The sequence below is a fragment of the Rattus norvegicus genome, chromosome 17, assembly GCF_036323735.1.
Source record: "Rattus norvegicus strain BN/NHsdMcwi chromosome 17, GRCr8, whole genome shotgun sequence".
Taxonomy (NCBI): Eukaryota; Metazoa; Chordata; class Mammalia; order Rodentia; family Muridae; genus Rattus; species Rattus norvegicus.
Genome location: NC_086035.1, coordinates 66,404,031 through 66,410,030, shown reverse-complemented (window position 1 = coordinate 66,410,030; position 6,000 = coordinate 66,404,031). Strand labels below are relative to the sequence as shown.

The following is a 6,000-nucleotide window of genomic DNA, read 5'->3' as shown; positions in this document are numbered from 1 at the left end:
CTACATGGTGAGTGTGATGTCAGCCTGGGCTTCATGAGACCTTCTTCATAACGAACATACTAACTAACTCAACTAACTAGCTATTTAAGTAACTAGACAAATCAATGTCAAACCCTGATCCTTTATTCCTGATTTTTGTTTGGATGTTTGCAAAGCCCCTGATGGGTGAGGGGTTCTTGAATATGGAAAAGGATCGCACAGACTTGAGATATTTTCTATCCCTTTTGTTCCAAACCGTCATAACAATTATTAAACAGACAGAAATATAATACCCAGTAGGTTTTTAAAATCAATTATCAAATGCTACAAATGAGCACCTCCAACAGGAGGGTCAACCATTAAACACTGTCCAGCCTGGTTTTGCCCTTATTTCTCATGTGCTGAGATTTAGAGGGTATTCCAATCTGTCTAGTTATGCAGATCAGAGGATAGGACCCAGGGATCCAAGCACTCTAACATTGGAGCTCTATCCCCACCCCTCTTTTATGTGATTTTTTTTTTGGTGCCTGTTTGTTTCATTTTAAGACTTATTTATTTTTATTTTATGTTTATGGATGTTTTGCCTGCATATGCATGTACACTGCTCAGTACCCACAGAGGTGGAGCCCCTAGAACTGGAGTTCTACACAGTTGTTATCTAGTGTGTGGGTGCTAGAAATGGAGCCAGGTAATTTGAAAGAGCAGCCAGGTCTGTTTATTTAAATTCTATGTTTGATACGGTGCCTCAGCATTTTGTCACCTTGGCCTCGGATGCACTATGTAGTCTGGTAGGACCTTGGATTTTTCTTCCTGAGTGCTAGGACTGCTGGCATGTGTTGCTGTTCTATGTTCAAGTTAATCATTATTCTTTTTTCAATGTACATTTCCTTTAATGACCCCCATCTCCCTTGAAGGGTAGGTGCAGGCAGTTAGGCGACTAGCAAGACAAGTTCACTTGAAGATCTTGCCTTGGTTGACGGCTTTGCCCACGTGCTGAAGGCTCCCTCCCAGGAAGAGTACTCTCGAACGAGGGTCTGGGTCTCCTCGCTACCAGAATCCAGTTTCTGCCATGTCCACCTGCCAATCTGGACTCTGCGGAAAGGCAAGATCTTGGCCTCGGAAGACCCAAACCCCAGAAATGGAGCTGCTGTCGTTGGTTCCAAACAGGATAACACTAGCAAAGGCATTCTTTCTCAGTTTGTCCAATCGCTGGAACATTCCAGTGATGGGGTTACAACTCATGAAGGTCTGGGTGAGCTCTTCACAGAAGCGGTACTCGGCATACCACAGGGACCAGCCATCCTTATCAAAGTGCTCCCAAAAAATGGCAGCGCCACAGAGAGGACGTCCTCATTGGAGTACGTTCGTTTAAACTCATCCAACACAACGGTACTCTTGGGCAGGTGAGCGAAGGGTCTTTGGCCTTGGGCTCAGCAGCCAATGCCTGCTCACACTCGCCCATCTCTTCCTCAGGAGCTGGGGCAGCTGCCTCTTTTTCCTCTTTCCGCTCAGTCTGGGGCTTCTGCTTCTCTTCTCGTGAGCCCTTTTCTTTCCTTGGGGTATCTTTTTCCGGCTGTCTCTCTGCAAACTTCTTAGCATCAAACTGAGCCATCTTTTTACACAGCTTCACCTCCCCCAAGATGGCCCTGAACTGAGGCTGGTTAATGCAGGTAAGGAACCATTGGTTGATATTGGGGAAGGCCTGGCGAAAAGAAAGCTCTAAGACCTGTTTATAGAGCCACAACAGGGTACAGACAACTGTGATGCCAGTCAGTGTCACTCTCTCACCAACCAGAAAAGTCCGTGTCTTCAGATGAGTGTCCAGCAGCCCCAAGATTCGCTTCACCTCCTCTTCGGCATTTTCAGTGGCCTACTTGTTGTGGTGCATAATGCCTAAGGTTGGGATCACCCAGGTGCCAGCTGGAGGGACAATGTCACTCTCAGCAAAGCTCACCCTCTGCACCACCTGAGCTGCTGCCTCTGGCGTACTTCCCTGCAACTCCTCGTTGCTTAAGCAATAAGCGATGGCATTGCTCTCAAATACAGAGTCCGTCATTGCCCTCAACCTTGCCGGCAGGAAGTTTTCTGAGAAATTCGGGGGTGCGGTTGGTTTGGCTAAAGTGGAAGTGGGGTGGTGCGGAGAGCATGCGGACCTGAGCCCCGCTGAACTGAGCAGCGATGAGGGCCTTGAAGGCCCTCCAGTTTTCAGGGTTTGTGTGCAGGGTCCCAGCCATCATGGTGATTCCGCAGAGAAAAGGGCTCAAGTTAATTATTAAGTATTTTCTGTAATTTTACTCTTCCCATAGTCCCTCTGCATGATTTATTTATAAATAAACCTCCGTCCCGTTCTCACACCAAACATTTATCGTTCCACTAAACATCTAAGCTATTGTTTCGTGTCAACAGTTATATTTTTAGATCTAACCATTCCTATCTAAGCACGTGTGGTGCCAGAGTCAGCAAGCAAATAAGGGAAGCTCCTTGTTAGCTTTTGCTTTGTTTCATTGAACTCTCTTTTGAGACAAGACTGGCCTCAAACTCACTATGTAGCTGAGGCTAAGCTTGCTTTTCCTGACCACAACCTCCTTGTGTGACACCATGCACACTCTCCACTGACATGGACTGCACATGAACAATAAATACGATTTAGTTTTTATCTAGCCTAAATATTGCATGGAGGAATATTACATGTCCATGATTTGACCAGTTCTAGAAAAGGGAATGATTCTATCCTTGTTGGTTTGACTTGGTCAGATTAAAACTCTAAACTTGTGAGCAGGTCTTTATTCCTGTGGAACTCTGCTTGAACACATCTGTATGCTAAGATCTTTAAAATATCTTTTAAATTTTTTGTGTTTATTTTGTGTGTCTGGATGTAGATCTGCACACTATACATATTCAGAGCCCTTGGAAGCCTGAAGGAGGTGTTGGCTGCCCTAGGACTAGAGTTAGAGGTTATGATAAGGCTGTGTGAGCATTGATCGTTGATCCAAAAGAGTAGTTGATGATCTTAACTGATGAGCCATCTCTACAACCCCATCTTGATATTTTAAATGTTTTATTAGCATATATCAACTAGGCGTAATTATGGGGTTCATTTTTTATATTTTTTATATATATATGCACATAAGGTATTTTGATCATACTCACCCTTTATTACTGTTGGCCACTCCCAACCCTGCTGATCTCTTCCCTCTACCCATTCTACTTCCCTGACTTTTATGTTTTGTGACCCAAGAGGTTCCATTAGGGTTGTTTTCAGGGAGCATGGACACTTTTTCCATTGAAAAGAAATATCTCTTCCTCCCTCAGCAACCATTAATTGTTTATCAATCCTCAGGGATGGGTGGGGCTTCATGACAGCATTTTGAACACTCTTCACCGATTGGGGGAGGGGTTCTTACATTCTTTCTGCTCCCTCCTCTGTGATGCCTCCTATCTTTGAAGAGGGTCACATGGTTGTCTCATTCAGAGCTGAGTGTTCAACGTCACTTATTCCCATCACTGTGCTCAGTTGAATCTCTGCAGTTAATACTGTCCACTGAAAATGGAGCTTCCAATTAGAGCACATATTAATAATAATAATCTATGGACATAAACATAATTATTTAGAAGGCAATTGGATGTGTGCATCATATCTATTTAACAAAGTAAGAGTAAGAACTTCTCCACTGGACATATAGTTTTCGATAGGTTTGCAATGCCAAACACCAGTTCCTTCATATAAAGTGGGCATCAAAACCAGAGACCACTTGGTTGACTCATAGCAGAACAGACTTGGCACTATCGTGACGATGGCATATCTTGCCTGGCTGGACTGCAGTGTTATGTTCACTGTCTACAGACTAGTCCATGAGTTTGAGGCGTGTCTAGCCTCTGCAGTGACACCTCACAAAGTAAAATGAGGGAGGAGGGGGAAATCCAACCAAAATGAAGCATGTAGGAAAACTTCCTATGAAAGCCCGTTACTTTTTAAATTAATTTGAAAAAGGAAAAATAGTGACAGAAACATGTGTAAGAGACTCTTACATATAAATAACAATAATGTATTAGTAATGCCTATAATGTGTCTTCATAGGCATTACAATTGTTGACTAGTTTTTTTGACTCTGAGATCAGGAACCAAACTTGTCTCATAGGAAATAAAATTCACAAAGTAAAATAACCATTTGAGGCCTGCCAACAGCATTATGTATGTAATATGTATGTAATTTACTTTATTAAGAAAGCAGAATAGCACTGTTGAGATGATTCAATGGGTAAAGTGTGCAAGTATGAGAACCTGGGTTCAGCTCCCTAGAAGCCATGTAAAAGCCAGGAAGGACAGAGCACGTCCATAATCCCAGCACTCCAGCTAGCTGGGTGTTCACAGTAGCAAACAAGAGATTCCTTTCTTAAAGCAGTGTGTAAGATGATTCCCTGTACCCAATGTTCTCTCTGACCTTCACATGCGCAGTATGGAATACATGTGCTCCCCAATTCTCACATCACACTCAGAGACGTGCAAATGTGAGGACACACACACACACACACACACACTTAAAAAATAGAAATATAGAGCAGTTCAAAGCAGTGATTTAATAACAGTCAGCATTAGCCAGTGTGGTGGTGCACAGCTTTAATTCCAGAACTTGGGCAGCAGAGACAGCAGGCAAATCTCTGTGAGCTCAAGGCCAACCTGGTCTACACAGTGAACTCCAGGAGAGCCAGAGGTATAAAGAGAGACCCTGTCTTGAAAAACCAAACCAAACAGCAAGCAAATAGACAAACAACAGCAATAATGATAAAACCAGCTACTGTGTGCTGAGGGCTTGCCTCTGACACTTGTTGCAAGGCCTTCAGAGGCAGGGGCAATATACAAAAGAAAAAATAGAGACCCAAGATCAAACAAACAAAAAACTGAGACCAGAGATTCAAGCCCCATTTTGCCCTACTTACCTTCTGAGGTGTGGTCCTTTTGTGGCTATCATTAGGATAGCTTAGTCTAAATCATTGTTGAGACAGAGGCAGAACAATAGTGTCTTCCTTTCTTACACTAATTTCTCAACATTTTGACCATGAAATACAGTGTTGTCAGGAATAATGAAGGGTGACTTGCTTCATCCTCTCATCAGGAAGGGTTCAGAATGACTAAACACATTATCGTTTTCTCATGAAAAGAAGGCAGCAGTTGGCTGTTCCTTGAGAGGCACAGGACGGGCTGTGGCTCCATTCACCTACCTCACACCCAACCTTATCTCCTTGGTTCAACTCAGAAATGTCTTGAAACACTTATGAGGTGTGGGGTGTAACTCAATGCCTGTCTTTGCCATTTCTGCTGAGTTTATATGTTATCTGGGCTATCTTTGTGGCTGGCATTTTGACAGTATGAGAACCCCTCCTTCAAGGTTTCTCTTACCACTTCTAGGTAAGTGGGGTGGGGGATCTGAATAAGGAGAAGTGCTAGGATGATGAATTTTCTCTACAAACTGAACTCTTGGGGCTTGCATGTTGGTCCAGGACCTGGTAGCAGAAAGTAGCATCTCTTGGATCCCAGCTTTGTTTTTTCTCTACATATTTGATTTTGAAAGCAGTGGGTACAAGATCTTTGGGGAACTAGCTCACCGCAGTCTCCTGGTGTACTCCACTGGAGAGGTAACAGCATAATTATAGAGCATGGCATTTTGATATTTGTAGGGGCAATGGTAGACAGATGGACACAGAGAGAGAGAGAGAGAGAGAGAGAGAGAGAGAGAGAGAGAGAGAGAGAGACAGAGAGAGAGAGAGAGAGAGAGAGAGAGAGAGAGAGAGAGAGAGAGACAGAGAGAACAGTTGAGGCTTCAGGGACCCTATCCACCTGTAACCATTGGATTAGTAGAGCCACATACAGAATTTCTGAAAGCATGAAGCAATAAGGGAGATCCAGATCACAGACCAGGGGATGACCTGTCTAAGGACAGTACATCTGACTGACTAGGGTGTAAAGTGAAAGATAGATGGATGCATGGATAAGTGGGTGGACAGACAGATGGATAATAGCAA

At 43.6% G+C, this 6,000-nt stretch overlaps 1 pseudogene; it reads right to left on the bottom strand.

Moving 5' to 3' along the window:
• Positions 1–930: 930 nt before the first annotated feature.
• On the bottom strand, positions 931–2,216 carry Eef1g-ps11 (eukaryotic translation elongation factor 1 gamma, pseudogene 11; annotated as a pseudogene).
• Positions 2,217–6,000: the final 3,784 nt, after the last annotated feature.